The 18189-nt window shown below is 37.8% G+C and overlaps 1 protein-coding gene across 9 annotated transcripts in view; it reads right to left on the reverse strand.

Moving 5' to 3' along the window:
• CAB39L (calcium binding protein 39 like) overlaps positions 1-18189 on the reverse strand; it is a 90291-nt gene that overhangs the window by 53599 nt on the left and 18503 nt on the right. For 2 of the 9 annotated variants that reach the window (XM_081547566.1, XM_081547570.1), the window contains exon 2: positions 10299-10417. The exons of 3 other annotated variants lie outside the window; for them this stretch is intronic. The gene's annotated coding sequence lies outside the window, so the exon portion shown is untranslated. Of the gene's footprint in view, positions 1-10298; positions 10691-18189 lie in introns of those variants that run through there. 4 more of the 9 variants (XM_081547567.1, XM_081547568.1, XM_081547569.1 and 1 more) reach the window with 3 other exon arrangements.

The following is an 18189-nucleotide window of genomic DNA, read 5'->3' on the forward strand; positions in this document are numbered from 1 at the left end:
CATTGACTGAGGACAACTGAAAGGTACACAATTAGTCCATAACATATTCAGTCAAAAAATATTTACTGAGTTCCTATAAGGTTCAAGGCCTTGCACTACTAAATGCAAAAGTTAATAAGCCTCAGAGAGTTCTCGATGCAGTGGGAGACACAGCCACACAAAAGGGTTTTGCCAGAACACCAGAAAAGCTCAAACTAAAATGATGGAGATAAGATACTCTGTGTGTGTGTATGTGTGTAGTATATCCTGCATTGGAAAAACCTGAATGAACGTTTTGGCCAACCCAGTATTATAGAAATATGGAGAAGATACAGTGTTATATCCTATAAAAACACGTATTACAACAATGAAAAGAAGTGGAGGAAGCCAACAAGTGCAAAAGGAACTAAAACATGGAGTAGAAGCAACAAAGATAAAAGAGCTTAAGCAGAAAAAAAATCTAAATGTGATCATTCAAGGGATTTTTCTGGCTGAGATTAATAAAAGATGAGACCCCCAAACTCAGTGTGCTGCAGCGTGCTGCAGACCATGGGGTCGCAAAGAGTCGGCCATGACTGAGTGACCGAACAACAACAACAGAACTCAGCGTGGCTTTCGGAAGAAACCAATGTTTTTCTCTTAAAGCTCATTCCTACAAAAGGACTGTAACAACAAAAAGGATTGAAATTAAGTTGTCTTTGGACTTTCATAAAACTACATGTCATGAAGCCATGGAGAGAATCTAGAGTTCTGACAGGAAAGTCTATAACCTCATAATTAAATCTCTGGCCAACATACTTATGTGCAAATAGACTGTGTACACTTCATAAAATTTTTACCAAAAGTTGAGATGGAGTCAAACCCACAGCTCAACAAAACCAGAAATAGTTCTTGAAAGGGAGCCTTGGTGTGGGAGGGTGAGAATCTCCAATTCATTCATGTGGGAATAAAAAGAAGAAAGTATTGAACTAAATAAGTCAAAAAGGAAATTGTCTCAAAAATCTCAAAGAAAAAGAAGAATGGAAATAACAATGAAATTAGAAATATTATCAATAACCTCAGATATGCAGATGACACCACCCTTATGGCAGAAAGTGAAGAAGAACTAAAGAGCCTCTTGATGAAAGTGAAAGAAGAGAGTGAAAAAGTTGGCTTAAAGCTCAACATTCAGAAAACTAAGATCATGGCATCTGGTCCCATCACTTCATGGGAAATAGATGGGGAAACAGTGTCAGACTTTATTTTTTTGGGCTCCAAAATCACTGCAGATGGTGAGTGCAGCCATGAAATTAAAAGACGCTTACTCCTTGGAAGAAAAGTTATGACCAACCTAGATAGCATATTTAAAAGCAGAGACATTACTTTGCCAACAAAGGTCCATCTAGTCAAGGCTATGGTTTTTCCAGTGGTCATGTATGGATGTGAGAGTTGGACAGTGAAGAAAGCTGAGCGCCGCAGAATTGATGCTTTTGAACTGTGGTGTTGGAGAAGACTCTTGAGAGCCCCTTGGACTGCAAGAAGATCCAACCAGTCCATCCTAGGGGAGATCAGTCCTGGGTGTTCATTGGAAGGACTGATATTGAAGCTGAAATTCCAATACTTTGGCCACCCCATGTGAAGAGTTGACTCATTGGAAAAGACCCTAATGCTGGGAAGGATTGGGGGCAGGAGGAGAAGGGGACGACAGAGGATAAGATGGTTGGATGGCATCACTGACTCAATGGACATGGGTTTGGGTAGACTCCGGGAGTTGGTGAAGGACAGGGAGGCCTGGCGTGCTGCAATTCATGGGGTCGCAAAGAGTTGGACACGATTGAGCAACTGACTGAACTGAAATGAACTGATCAGAACAGGAAAAGAAAATCTCTGGTACTTTGGGTGCCTGTTTTTTTCTGGTGATAGACCTTTCTGCTCTCCTTCCCATCCCACCTCACACACACCACCACCTCCCCCCAACTCGAGCAAGAGGGTGAGAACGTGACCCAGGCAGGGCCAGAGTATTTCTTCCACTGCCCTGGCTCCAGCAATTGGCTCACAGATGGATTGTGACACCACCAAGCTAATCAAAATATGCTTCAACTCGGCTTTTCCCCCTAGGTGTTTTAATTTAGTTTAAATAAAATATTTGGGGCATCTAGAAGAAGAACTAGAAAACAATGTAACAAGTTCCTGTGTATTTACCACCCAGCTCAAAAATTAAAGCAATGCAAGCTACCACCTTGGTAGCTTCAGTTCTCTGATCCCATTCACCTCTGGCTCATACTGTATTTATCATGTACCCATGCTATACATACTTTCACACTTTTACTAATATTATAGATAATACGTGATATTGTTGTGTGTGCTTTGAAGCATTACAGAAATGGTACTACATGGTCAGTTTCTTCCCCCCACCTCAACATTATGTTTATGAGATTTGTGTATTGACACAAATCTCACATTTATCTTACATGCTATAGCGCATCCCATTGGCTTCCCAGGTGGCACTAGTGGTAAAAAAAAAAAAAACTTGTCTCCCAATGCAGGAGATGCAAGAGATGCAGGTTTGATCCCTGGGTCAGGAAGATCCCCTGGAGAAGGGCATGGCAACCCATTCTAGTATTCTTGCCTGGAGAATCCCATGGACAGAGGAGCCTGGCAGTCCATAGTGTCACAAAGAGCTGGACACAACTGAAGTGACTTAGCATGCACTTAGGACTATACCACAATTTGGGCTTCCCCGGTGGCTCAGTTGGCAAAGAATCTGTCTGCAATGTGGGAGATCTGGGTTCCATCCCTTGGTTGGGAAGATGCCCTGGAGAAGGGAACAGCTACCCACTCCATTATTCTGGCCTACAGAATTCCCTGGACTATGGGGTCGCAGAGTCGGACACAACTGAGCGAATTTCACTCACTCTCTGAGTTCTAATTGTTTATTTTTTAAAAATATTTATTTACTTACTTGGCTACTCCAGGTCTTAGATGTGGCCTGGGGGATGTTTAGTTGTGGCACGTGGGATCTAGTTTACCAACTAGGGATCGAACCTGGGCCCCTGTCTTGGGAGAAAGGAATCTTGGCCACTGGACCACCAGGAAACTCCTTCACCTTTTAAAATAGTGACATATAGTAAGAAACACACTTTATATTGTGACCCAGAGTGAAGGAGTGTATCAATGGTTGTATAGTTGTCTCATGAAACAATACCTGAACTCTGGATAGATTCCATTCTATTCTATCCTACATCATTAAAAAAAAAAGTCCTGATCATTATCCATTAAATTAATTCACTACCTGCTAGTTGGGCTTCCCTGGTGGCTCAGACAGTAAAGAATCTGCCTGCAATGTGGGAGACCTGGGTTCGATCCCTGGGTTGGGAAGATCCCCTGGAGAAGGGAACGGCAACCTACTCCAGTATTCTGGCCTGGAGAATTCCACGAACAGAGGAGCCTGGTGGACTACAGTCCATGCGGTGGCAAAGAGTCGGACATGGCTGAGCGACTTTTACTTCACTTTCACTAACTGCTAATTAGTATGCAAGATGTCATTATGGGTTAAACTAGATGAAAGGTATACAGGATCTCTTGGTATTGTTTCTTATCTATAGTAATCTCAAAATAAAAAGTTAAAAATAAAGAATCTATCACTATGGAAAATTGACAGCAATAATCCAACATAAGGATAGTTACTGTTCCTGAGGTAGAAAACTAACAAATGAAAGATGTACTTAAAGATGTACAAGATGTGTCTATTTATCTATTCAATCCTTCAGCAAGCCACTTTTTCACTGTATACAACCACAGAATCATTTCTGGAATGTGGCTCTATTAACATTAATTCATATTATCTGAATGAGATTTGTCATCTTGATGTTTTTCTGTATTACCTATAATGAGCATATTTCTTCTTTCCTGAAATAATAAACAGATGTGTGAGGGAAAAAAATCCATATTAACTAAGCAAGAAACTCCAATACTTTGGTCACCTCATGCGAAGAGTTGACTCATTGAAAAAGACCCTGATGCCGGGAAGGATTGGGGGCAGGAGGAGAAGGTAGTGACAGAGGATGAGATGGTTGGATGGCATCACTGACTTGATGGACATGAGTTTGGGTAAACTCCGGGAGTTGGTGATGGACAGGGAGGCCTGGCGTGCTGAGATTCATGGGGTTGCAAAAAGTCAGACACAACTGAGCTACTGAACTGAACTGAAGCAAGGAACTGAATAGAAAAACCCATTTTGTTTTTGAATAGAAAAATCAAATATTAAACATTTAAATATCATTAAAATGTCAATTACTCCTAAAGTCCGTAATTTGATACAATTCCAGTCACAAATCCAAGAAAGTTTTTAGTAAATAAATTCAGTCAAGAATATAAAAGAACAAGGATAACAAATTTTAAAATGGAAGATTTCTTATGGGGGAATGAAATTAAAAGTGTTATAAAGTGCTATAAGTAAAACAGTAAGACAAGAAAAACAGACAAATGGAACAAAACAGGTCAGATACAGAAGTGACTGTAAGTGACTTTCAAACTTCTGGATATAAAATAATTTCTCTAATTTTACAAGTGATGAAGTAAATCTCAAAAAAAAAAAAGGACTGACAAATCAGTTAATATAAATATGCTACAAATTTAATTAAAACTTTTTGAATTTTTATGGATAAAATAATAATAATAACATTATAGGCAAACCACAAATAAGAGAATTCTGTGACATGAATATGAAAGACAGAAGGCTAAAATCATTATAAAAGGAGATCTAAAACAAATAAGAAAATCATGAAGAAATAATGTATACATATTAGAAAACCACAAAGGAGGAAATATAGTTAAACACATAGTAAATGTCTATTTTCTATAATGGGAACACTGAAAAGTTAAAAATGAAGGACTATTTTGCTCATGATGTAACATAGTTTCTCTGTTGTTTTGAGAAAATTCTGTCTATTGATGGTGAGATGCAACAGGCTCTCTCTTTTCTTATTGGTGGGATTGGGCAACATGGATCTAGAGCCTTTAAATATCATAACCTCTGACTCAGTAATTCTGTTTCTATCAGTTTGTCCTAAGAAAATAAACTAACAATGGTTATGTTTACAACTCTTTTTTTTTTTCTTTCACATTTCAACATCTCTAAAATGTGCATGTGTCTTAATAATTGATGGAACCTTATACTAACTAGCAGGGGTTTTTTGTTCATTTGTTTGTTTTCTTTCTTAGTGGTACATAAAGTGTATGCCTTACAACCAATGACTTCTTAGATTTGATGGAATACAGTATATGGCTATGAAAATGTTTACGAAGAATGTGAAATAAAATGTACAGGCAGCTAAAAGCACCATCCCGTAATATAGAGTATAATGACAACTATATAAAAACAAGCAAAACTACAAATACACAAAACTTATGCAGAAAGAAATAATTTTTAAAAGTTAACAGTGATTGCCTTTAGGTAGCTGGATTATGAATACTTAATTTTCTTCTTCCTTCAAATTTTCTCTGTTTTTCTTCAAACTTTGTTTAATAGATCATGCAAATGGTTTTACAATGGAAACACCTTCTCATAAATGAAAGTTTTAATGACTAAATAACCATTTCTTAAAGTTCAAACTGTGGAATATCTGATCATCATGTCTTTTCAAAGCATTAGTCAAACAAATGATTTCTGTTACTCTGGCTATGAAATTTCATTTAAGAGTTGTACTTGGCTTAGATCCTGGAGAGAAAGCCAAAAAAAATTATTCAGCTCTGCTCCCCGGCAACTCAGGCCCTGTAGACTTTTAGTAGATTTTGGCAGCATTCCTTTTCCTAAGACACAGTGAAATATTTCATATTCCTAATTTACGTGTGTGTGCCTCTACAGATGACCCAATGTCAGTCACTCCAATGACTCATCTAAACATGTTTATGATGTAAGTGGAGAGGAGTGCATTTGAAGGGGGAAGGAGAAGCTAGGAGAAGAGGTCATTTGGGGCCTTAAATGCCCTCATGGTATCCTTTGAAGTATTTTAAAGGGGAATAAATGGCTAATGTCTGTCTAGTCAAAGCTATAGTTTTTCCAGTAGTCATGTATGGATGTGAGAGTTGGACCATATATAAAGCTGAGCGCCGAAGAATTAATGCTTTTGAACTGTGGTGTTGGAGAAGACTCGTGAAGTACCTTGGACTGCAAGATCAAACCAGTCAATCCTAAAGGAAATCAGTCCTGAATATTCATTGGAAGGACTGATGATGAAACTGAAGCTCCAATACTTTGGCCACCTGATACGAGGAACTGACTCATTTGAAAAGACCCTGACACTGGGAAAGACTGAAGGACAGGAAGAAAAGGGGCCAGCAGAGAATGAGATGATTGGATGGCATCACCGACTCAATGGACATGAGTTTGAGCAAACTCCGGGAGTTGGTGATGGACAGGGAAGCCTGGCATGCTACAGTCCACGGGGTCGCAAGGAGTCAGACATGACTGAACTGAACTGAACTGAAATAGCTAATGAGTATTTCTAGGCTTTTATGTCTAACCTCCAACTGTACTGTTCAATAACAGTTCTAACTTCAAAGGTTTTCCATGAAATCTTAAGGGAGTGGGAAATTTATTTCTGAAGACAAGAAAAGTCTCAGGATGTCCATGGGTAAAACCACATCTTTTGTCCATCAACTGATGAATGAAAAAAGAAGTTGGGGTACCTATATACAATGGAATACTACTCAGACGTAAAAAGGAATGAAACTGATTCAGTTGTAGTGAGGTGGATGAACCCAGAGTCTGTCATGCAGAGTAAAATAAGTCAGAAAAATGAATATCGCATATCGATGCATATATATGGAATCAAGAAAAATGGTACTGATTAACCTATTTGCAGGGCAGGAATAGAGACACAGACATAGAGAACGGACTTGTGGACACAGCAGGGGAAGGAGAGGGTGGGACGGACAGAGAGCAGCACTGACATATGTACACTACCGTGTGTAAACTAGATAGCTAGTAGGAGGCTGCTGCAGAGCACAGGAGCTCAGCCTGGGGGTCTGTGATGACCTACAGGGGTGGGATGGGGGTGTGCGGGAGGGGAGCTCAAGAGGGAGGGGATATATATATATATATATATATATACACACATATATATGGATATAGCTGATTCAAATGGTTGTACAGCAGAACCCAACATAGCACTGTAAAGCAATTATCCTCCAATTAAAAATAATTTTTTAAAAAAATGAGCCTTTTTTTCCTTCATATAGGTTTCTTTTACAATCAGCAATAAGTTAAGAGGGGAACATTTCCAAAAGTCTTCCATAGAGCTTGCTAATTTAAACTTAAGTCACGGTTACCTTCTCTCAACTAAAAAAAAAATTAAACAACCACATTAAATTTCAGGAAAGTTCAGAAATTCCCATTCTTTTACCTCTTATTCCAAATACGACTCACAGATAGAAATAATGCAATGAAAAAGTACATCTATGGGGGAAAACAATTGGGCCAATAAGTTTCATTTTTAAAAATCAGTGGAATGGGGACTTTCCCGGCAGTCCAGTGGTTTAGAATATGCCTTCAAAGGCAAGGGACATGGGTTTGATCCTTGGTCAGGAAACTAAGATCTCACATGTCTCGGGGCAACTAAACCTGCACACTGAGTAGAAAGATGCCGCTTGCCACAGAGAAGATTCCATGCAGAGCAAGTAAGACCCCACAGCCAAAAATAAATAAATAAATATTTTTTAAAAAAATCAATGGGATGGAGATTACAAGAGTATATATATATATCTCAACATTCAGTGAAACAGTCTCTTAAAATGGGTACATTTGAATAAATGTAAATTTTAAAATAAAAAAGTATACATAAAAGTTCTACTGTATTTGTTATATCCCAAATAGGCCTCTCCCTACTGCAGAATCATAACTTAGAATTGCCTTCCCAGATATAATAAATTACAAAGCGTTTCATTATTGTTATTATGCCATTATTTGTTGAGTTGAGGTAAGAGTGATATGTAATATTTATGTAATAAGTAATATGGCTGAAGTTGACACCTTACTTCAGAATGTCCCATGTACTCAAGATACCAAGCTTGTAAACTGACCCCCTCATCACCATCCCTACTCATTCAGGGTTGTCTCTAAGTTACACCATGGTCTTCTCTTCTTTTAACAGTTAGGCCTATTCTGTACTACTATTACTTTGTTTGCTTCTTAAAATTCAATTCTTGACAGGCCATCTCTTTCTCATAATGAAAACTGTGTGCCCCTAACCCCCTTTCCTTTTTGGGGTACCTTGGAAAAACTACTCAGTTCCATTTTTGTAAACCAAAGAAAGAGTTCAGTCCCCATGTGGTAAATATTTATTAGCTACCTACTTATGTGCCACATACTGGGCTACATCTTAGAAATGCCTGATAAGTATAAAAGCAATGGCTAGAAATATTTCTCTAACAAGGAAAAGAAAAATCACTGATTTTAATGTAAGATTAGGTCTCATAAACAGTGCAGTTAATCTTAGAAGCTCTTAAAAGTACATAGAAATGCTATTTATAAACATATTGCTTTTCTTCAAGTATTAATATTTAGGAAAAATAAAAATGTCTTATTCAACCCTTAATTGTTTTTAGATTTAGTTTCATCACTTTTTGTTGCTGTTGTTCAGTTACTAAGTCATGTCCAAATCTTTGCAATAACCGATTTTCTAATATTTTTCAGGTGGCAATGGTTTTTCTATAGCATGAATAAAATGTAATCTTAAACTACAATAAAATCAAGCAATCATTTGTTAAATCATTTCCCAGGGAAGATGGTTCCTAAATTCCCAACAACCCACTCACAAATAAATTTCTAAGTTGGAATCTGTGGATGACTTATTCCCTATTTCTATATATTTACAATCCTCTAGGCTTAAGAAATGGTGCCACTACTAAGATAATATCAATGAGATACTAGTTTAAAATAAAAGCTTATTCTGAAGATTGTGAAGCTATGTGCAATTCTTCCATCAGTCTAAGCACTGAGTGTGGGGAATTCTGTAAAGAAGTAAAACTTGGTTTGTGATATAAATATAATTGCTATTGGATTTACTTTTGACTTCAAGAACAAGATACTAGTTCAGAAAAGGTTTCCACAGACCAGCTAAGTTTCTTCTTATATACAGGCCAACAGGTTTAAAACAAAACAAAACACACACACACATACAAACCCATGAAACAAAACCTGTTCTACAGGCTTCTGAACACATACAGGAAATATTAGGAAAAGTACAGCCAGTTTATATTATACCTAGAGTACAAGCCCTTTTAATTGTTCACTGACACTCTGCTTAAGTTTTCACTTCTGCTAAGTTGTTCTGCTTAAAGGACTCACTTGAATCAATAACTAAGGACATCTTTTTTGAGGCTGGCAGAGTAGATTAGAAACTTTGCTTAGAAAGATGCATCTTTAAGTGATGACTCACTTTAGCACCTAACAATATATACTTCCTTCTTCCCACAGAAGAATGATTACATGCCTTCCATCGATGCCTTTAAAAAGACATGTAAAATTAGCATACAATTTCCCCTGTTAAGATTGTAAAATGAAGTTTATTGGAATGTGAATACATATTTCAAGAGTTTACTCTTTTTTTCTCTGCTCTACTTACATACATAAATGCAACTGGTTAAAATAGTTCTTCACCAGAACAACAATATTGTATGAGAGTTTGGTACCATCTATGAGAACAAAATAACTGTTCTCACTCCTTATTCCTTAATTTGAAAGGTGCATTCATTTTGTATCAAATGGTAAGTTTGAGATGTAAATTATCTAATTTTTATTTTCACTATAGAACTTTGAGTCTAACTGAAGCATTCAACATTCAAATTTCACATCCCTTTAATTAATGGCATCATTAACATTCCTAAGTGAATTATGAGGGAATGCTGCAATTTATAATAATTGACACTATCAAACATCACAATGATCATATTAAATTTACTGACAATAAACAGAAAGAGGTAACTTTGGAATTTTCATTCAGTTGAAAGAGAAACATGAAAAATGGTATCCTGCCACTGTTTTATTTTTGGAAACACTCTGTAAATAAAAACCCATTTCCAAAATAAGATATTCCATGGATACAGAATAGTTGGTAATGATTCAAGTGCCTTAGGCAACAGAGAAGTATTGTTTTGTAGTTGTTGTTTTTTTAAACCTCTCCTAGTAACAGCAGTTCATCATGCACAAAGAAACGAGGTAACAGCTTGGTTTATAAAACAAATTTATAAGCAGTAACTGTAAAACCTCAACTAAATGAAAGTTTATCATATTAATTCCATTTCTGTGAACCAGGATAGGTAACCTGGTTGATACTCACCCAATGTTATAGAAAAGTCCAGGCTTGTCTAAGCAGCGAAAAGTCGACCCATGGTGAGGTGCTGAAGACAGCTCTCTCTGGGGCTCAAAGCGCTTTAGATGAAGTAGCCTTTATCTTCCCTTTAACAGAGGGTGCTTCCTATTACCAAAGCATGGCAGAGAAAAGACCGTCCACGATCTGTCTTGCCTTTCTGTCTCTCTCTTTGAAGAGTAACAGTTAGCACCGGAAAACATTAGCAGAAAATGCTCACTGAACACTCACACGGGGCAGCTGTAAATTTCCACTCTCTTTACTTGCTCTCAGGTTCCCAGCCTTGCTTGTCTCTTAATCTGTCACAGGCAGTTCTGTTTCTGGTCAAACCAGCTTGCTTGTGCTTTCTCCTCTCCTCTAATGCATGCTTTTAGACAGACACATACCACACAGTCACAGCTCCGTCTTTCTCTCCCTCCCTCCCAATCATGCAATGTCACAAGAATGTGTGTAAAGCAATTAAGTTGATGCAAATTTAATTCTTGGCCAAAAAAAAAAAAAAAAGTCTAGGGATAAACAAAATTTTTTTCTCATCACATTTTTTCCCCTCTAAGTACTATACTTGCATGGGGTTTTGTCAACAGATTAAATTGCCCTGACCATCTTGTTTCAAAATGTAAATAACAAAGGCATGTTGATAGTGATAACAGATTTATCTGCCGATATGCTAGTTCCTCTGGGCAGATGCTATTTTCAATCATAATAAGAAAGTGTAGGAAGTAAATACACCAATATTAGCAATTTAATCTTGAGATTTAAAAAGCAAGGGAGATGGAGGGTCAGTGATGCAATGGATAATGCATCTGACTATAGATCAGAAGATTCTTAAAAAAGCAAGGGAGGTGTTAGAATGAGTATTTATAATTTCAATGTAATTTTGTGAAAAAATTTTTTAAAATATGGCAAATTTTGAAATTTAGCATCAATATTAGTTATACAAAGGAAATTACATAGAACATAGAGAAACAACACCAAACACAAAATGGTTTATACCATTTATGTGCAAACCAAACGTAATTATTTGGTGTCGACTGTCTCCCCATTCCTCCCCACCTCATCACACACAAGCACTATTGGTCAGGATATGTAACACCCCTTCAGTGAGAATTTTAAAAGCTAAAGGTTACAAAAAACATTTTTTCATTATTATACATGTATAATTATAGAGCAAACTATCTTCTTTTTTTTTTTTTTTGGCTATGCTGTGTGGCATGTGGGATCCTAGTTCCTTGACCATGGATCAAACCCACGCTCCTTGGAGTGGAAGCATGGAGTCTTAAACACTGGACACCACCAGGAAAGTCCTAATGATCAATTTTGAGAGAAGGAGGCTGGTAATATGCACTTTCAATGGTGGCAAATGAGAGACTGGGTTTTTTTGGTAGGGGAATTCTTTCTCTTCTTTTGACTGTCGCTATTAGGTTCACAAATTTTCATATATTTAATATGCTTCAGTCAATTACAGGCACTATTCTTTTTGGTGCTGTCCTTGTAGCCTGTGTTTCTGCCCCCACCAAAAGAATGGTCTGAAGTAAAAGGCTCATGTAATATTATTTTAACAAGAAATCCAATCACAGTGAGCAGGAATGAGGGGATAGGGAAATAAAGCAAAGAAGGAGGACAGCCAATATGACAATGCCTTATCAAGCTGGCCACCTGTTAAATCTATCAGACTGAGCCTCTTAGAAGCCATATAAAGTGCATTTCAGGATCACCCCTAGGGTTTGGGGGGGGGCGGGGAAAGGAAAGGGATGAATTTACCTATGGCTCTCATCTTTTCTTGATCAAAGGCTTTCCCCAAAGGGCATTAAATCCCCTACCCCTGAGTTTAACTCCTCTGTTCTTCTGGGTTGCACAGTGTGGGTCTGAACACTGAGCAGACCTCATAGCAGTGGCCACAGTGAAGCCTTGGGGCAGGTAGCAAAGGGCTTGCAGAATGACAAGAGATGAAGCTATGAGATTGTGCCTGCATGAGGGCTCGCACAGAGCTGAAATGAGACAAGCAAGTCCCAGAGGATCTGCAATGGTATACGTTGTTGTTGTTTAGTTGCTCAGTTGTGTCAGACTCTTTTGTGACCCCATGGACTGTAGCCTGCCAGGCTCTTCTGTCCGGGGGATTTCCCAGTCGAGAATACTGGAGTGGGTTGGCATTTCCTTCTCCAGGGGATCTTCCCAATCCAGGGACCATGTTTCCTGCCTTGGCAGGCAGATTTTTTTTACCACTGAGCCACCTGGAAAGCCCTGTAACAATATATAAGACAAATCTAAAACAATTGTTCAGGGACTTCTTTAGAAGTCCAGTGATTAAGACTCCTCACTTCCACTGCACGGGGCACAGTTTCGATCCCTGGTCAGGGAACTAAAAACCTGTGTCACTCCGTGTGGCCAAAAATTTAAACACACACACACACACACACACACATAAAACAAATGCTCAAATTTCCCACATGAGTTCATTATCTTTTACTCAAAATCCTTTGACTCAAATTCTACCCAGGTAGAACTCTGCGAAATCACATATTACTCCACTTCAGTGATTATGATCGTTTCATTTACCTGTGACTTTGCTTATTTACAATATCATGAGGAGGGTGGCTTAAAATCTGGCAATTGGAAGTGATATCTGGAAGGTCTTAAATAAGACTTTCTTTCTCTTTTTTTCTATGTTATTTATATCATTGGGTCAGCCAACAAGTTTTACTGCAAGAAGGCAGAAATTTTACAGCCTCCTTTCACCATATCTTGCATGCATTTTCTAAAAGACCTCTTATTACTTAGCTAAATTCCTATTTATTAGTTCTGTACATCACTCCACTTCCCATGGTCCATATCTTTCTGTATTTAACTCTCTATAGAAAGGGGTCAGCCTCTATTTTCCTCACATTCTTCCCTCCTGATCAATAACACTGTAGTTACCTAAATAGATAAGAAACTTTATTTTGTGTTTGCTTTAATTATACTTCTAAGGTTGGTGATGGTAAAATAAAACAAGAACTCTAGTACTTTAACACAGAGTGTAAATTAACATAACTTTTCCCTGTAGGGATATTAATAATAAGTTGCAAAAAGCTTAAAATATTCATATTCCTTTTCATTTAGTAATTCAATGTCTATAAATTCATTCTAAGAATAACAAATATGCAAAGAAGCATATACAGAGATATTTATTACACTGTGTGTGCTCAGTTGCTTCAGTCATGTCCAACTCTTTGTAACCCCATGGACACACAGCCTGCCAGACTCCTCTGTAAACTGGATTTCTCAGGCAAGAATACTGCACTGCGGTGCCACGCCCTTCTCCAGGGGATCTTCCTGACCCAGGGCTCGAAACCTTACCTCCTGCATTGCAGGTGGATTCTTTACCACTGAGCCACTACTACTACGTATAGCAAACACTCCTCCCCCGAAAGTCCAAAACTACATGATTGACTATATTTAATCATTGGGTTCCATGTAGCATGGGTATTGATCAACTGAAGCAAGTGTACAAAAAACTAGCATAGTCGCAGGCCATTCAGCATACCTGCTGAATACTGAGTAGAATTCATTCATTCATATGTAATATCATAGTCAAACTGCTTAAGAATATTTAAAGAAATGGGGATATAGTTAATGCATAATATCAAGTTAAAAAATCCAAGATCCTAAGCTTAATAAAGAATATGAGCTCCCAATTTTTGTTCTATTTTTTCCATAAACATTTCTTTTTATATGGATATGGAAACAATACCAAGTGTTAACGTTAGTTGGAACACTGGTAATTTTTTTAAAAAATATTAAAAAAAAATTTTTTTTTAATATTTATTTTTATTTACTTATTTGTTTATTAACTTGGCTGTGCCAGGTCTTAGTTGCCACATGTGTGATCTTTAGTTGCGGCATGTGGGAATTTTGTTTTTTCAGTTGCAGCAGGTGGAATCTAGTTCCCTGACCAGGGATGGAACTTGGGCCCCCTCGTTTGGGGTGCAAAGTCTTAATCACTGGACCACCAGGGAAGTCCTGGAACACTGGTGATTACATTCATATATTCCAGTGTTTTCCAAATATTCTATAATTAACATGTACAATCAGTTTCACTACAAAACAAGGTAAGTGTTCCTAAAAATCACCACGTTACACAGCTCTGTATCATGCAATAAGAACCACAGAAATTGTGGGGGAAATTCGGTTGGAGCTCAATACTCAAAAATGTCATCAGAAACATACTTTTTTCTCTTAAAGTAGGAACCTAATAAAAATAACACATTTTTTTACAGCAAGTGGTTTAAGAAATACATAAAATAAATATGGCATAAACAAAAGTTGTAACACCAAAGGTGGATGAATGTGACTCACATAACATGAGGTATACAGAGATGGCTGGTATGTGTTTGAGATGTGTGCGTGTCTATGTTTTGTGTATTTCTCCATGGCTTGTTTCAGCTGGATGGTTTTCTGCATTCATGAAACTATACAAAAGCAAATGAGAAATCTGCATTATGTTAAAATGTTTCCTAACACATCAATCATATTGGAACAAATCTGTGTTTTCAAATCGTGTTAAAGCAGAAATGACTGTTACTTTCACCACCATAAAATATATGTATATATATTTGAATATGCTAACAAGTATTGTGAACTTATTGCTATAATTTTGCTAATTTGGGCAAATAAAGATTTTTTTAAGTGGTATTTACCTCTCTCTTTGTTTTTTCCTCCCTCACTTCTCATTTATGCTTTTGTTTCTCTATTTTTCTCTCTTCTTAAAGACCATAGTGTAGATACAAAATATTAATACCACAGCTACACATTCAGGTAGCCTAGGAATAACATTTGACTTATTCTTCAACAGTCTTAAGCCAAAAAGAAAGCCCCAAAGCAAAGAATTCTTTTACTACCTTAGGAGTTTGCCATGCTATCCACGTACCACAGATACCTCAAGTTCTTTTCATAATTCCCGTTTCAGGCAGAATTGTTACCCTGGAACTTGCTTAAAGATATTCAAATTGTTTTCATAAAAGCAGAATATAGAAGAAATGCTAGATGAGAAATGCTTTACAGGTGTCCAAGCTGCACTGAAATGGGGGTTAAGTGATAGAATGAAAACACATTTCCAATTATCCATTAATTGTTAATCCTTGGCTAAATTTGGAAAGCTTTAAAAGATCTTCAGCAAGATAACAAAGCTTCATTAGTCTGTTTTTGTTCTCATACTAACTCTTCCATTTCCTCCTGCTTTTTTTAGGAAGGAGGAAGCTTGGATTACAGAATTTAGGTGACAATCCTGCCCACTGGCTGTATTTCCAAAATGTTGGAGCAATCTTTCAAAGCTGAGAACATCAGACCTTTTCTCAGTTTGGAGCACTACTCTGGCCCCCTGCTGGTACTGTGCTGCGGTGGCTGCTGTAATACTTGGGTCTCAGCAGTAAGCTCTACCATGCCAGTCTAAGGAATGACCACCTTGTTTCCCTAATGCCAAGATAAAATATATCTCTACGTACATCTATTCACTAATAAATGAATATAGATATATAGCCTCTGAAAGCCTTTATGTGATAAACTATTCTGAACATTCTTCTCATATCAAAAGGCTAGTTTCATAGGCCGTAGAATCTTTGGAATTAGGCTGACCCAGAGTTGAATGAAAACAGATTGTATGTAAGCAATATTATCTTTAAATTGGATACAACCGTGTACACTCCAGGGCTAGTTATGAAGATCAAGTGAAATATAATATACATACATGCCTGGCATCCAGTTAACTGTTAAATATTAGACACTGATCCACTCACAAAATTAAAAAAAAGATAACTCATATTCTAAAAGTACATCATCCAACTTGAAGTTTCTCTGTGACTACTCTCAAATGAGGCAGATCCATTGGAGGGGGTCACAGGCAGTTTGCAGTCAACCTCATTCATGAAACACTTAGTAGATGCAAAGTGCTACAGTAAGAGCCCTGGAGATACACATAACCCACACACCAACAAGTCATTAACTCTGTGTTTAAGGACTTTTAAATTTGTCTTGAGACTTCCCTGGTGGTCCAGTGGTTAAGACTCTGTGCTTCCACTGCAGGAAGGGTGGGTTTGACCCCAGATTGAGGTTCTAAGATCCTGTGTGACGCTTCCGTTATTCAGTCTCTCAGGTGGGTCCGACTCTTTGCGACCTGATGAACTGAAGCACACTAAGGCTTCCCTGTCCTTCACTATCTCCTGCAGTTTTCTCAAACTCATGTCCATTGAGTTTGCCATAGCACAGTCCAAAGAAGAAATAAAAGCCTTATACACCAACTAGGCTAAAATAATTCAATTAAGAGAATTCTGAAATAGATCACCAGTCCAGGTTCGATGCATGAGACAGGGTGCTCAGGGCTGGTGCGCTGGGACGACCCTAAGGGATTGGGATGGGGAGGGTGGTGGGAGGGGGGTTCAGGATGGGGAACACATGTATACCCATGGCTGATTCATGTCAATGTATGGCAAAAACAACTATAATATTGTAAATTAATTAGCCTCCAATTAAAACAAATAAATAAAAAAGAATTCTGGATGCAGGTTTTTTTTTTTTTTGCCACACCACATGGCATGTGGGATCTTAGTTCCCCCATCAGGATCTGAACCTGACCTTGGCAGTAAAAGCATGGATTCCTAATCACGGGACTGCCAAGGAATTCCCTGGATGCAGCATTTTAAAAAAGCACAGGACAGGAGTACAGAAACTCTGGAGTCTAGTCTAATTTACTCTAACCAAAAGATAGAGTTAGGCAGGGGAAAGGGAAATGGGACTATGAGCCATTTGATCTAAGTAAAATATTACAAGAAATCTCAAAGGTTCTAGAAGTATCACAAGGGTTCCAGAATATTTATGAATTTGAGATTAATTGCAAATTATCAAGGAGACTGTCTATAACAATGCTTTATTTTACACTTGATTAATCCACATCTTTCATTTCAACAAACAAATCTGAGGTACTTTCTATGTGACACAAAGTAGGGTTTTTTTTATATTTATTTATTTATTTGGCTACACCAGGTCTTAGTTGCAGCATGTGGGATCTTTCATCTTTGTTTCCACATGTGGGATCTAGTTCCTTAACCAGGGATTGAAACTGGGCCCCCAGCATTGCAAGCGGGGAGTCTTAGCCACTGGACCACCAGGGAAGTCCCCAAAGTAGTTTCCATAATGAACTTCAATCAATACTGTCGGTACTTTCAGGGTTGCTACTAGTTTACTTTGGTAAGAGTCAGAAAAAGGGACAGGTGCAGTCAAGCAGGTGCACAGATTAACCAGAAGATAGCATCATCATGCAAAGAACAAGTATTCTTTTCTTCAGGCAGATGCAACCCTCCACCAGCCTGACACATAGTTTGATTGGAGGGAAGGCGGAATGTGAACTGAATTTCAGGCCCTACTCACTTCCCTAGCCAGGAGTTTTGAGCAGTGGACAAACCATACAACTAATATGCAATGGCCCTGAACACAATGGCAAGGCCCTGTTACAACTTTCTTATCATGTCCATATATAGGATTCATTCATCCAACCATCTGAGGAAAATATGCTCTTTGGGGATACAGAGTGAAATAAGGAATTCACATTCTCTTAGGGGGTATAATACATGTACCAAAAATCACTACAGTGTAAGGCAAAAAGTTATGAATCACAAATGAAAAGACTAATGAAGTGCCAAAGAATTCAGGAGAGCCAAAACGTACTTACATCTTGAGGAATCACAGAACGTTTCAGAGAAAAGGTGCGCTGAACCCAGTTCTGAATGATGGGTAGCATTTGGTCACATGGAGACAGAAACAGAGGATTTAGGAAGTGCAAGATGTAAATAACAAACAATAATTTAGTTTATCAGAAGCAAATGCTATTGTG

Source organism: Giraffa tippelskirchi, chromosome 12 (assembly GCF_054371585.1).
Source record: "Giraffa tippelskirchi isolate mGirTip1 chromosome 12, T2T-mGirTip1v1.2.pri, whole genome shotgun sequence".
NCBI lineage: Eukaryota > Metazoa > Chordata > Mammalia > Artiodactyla > Giraffidae > Giraffa > Giraffa tippelskirchi.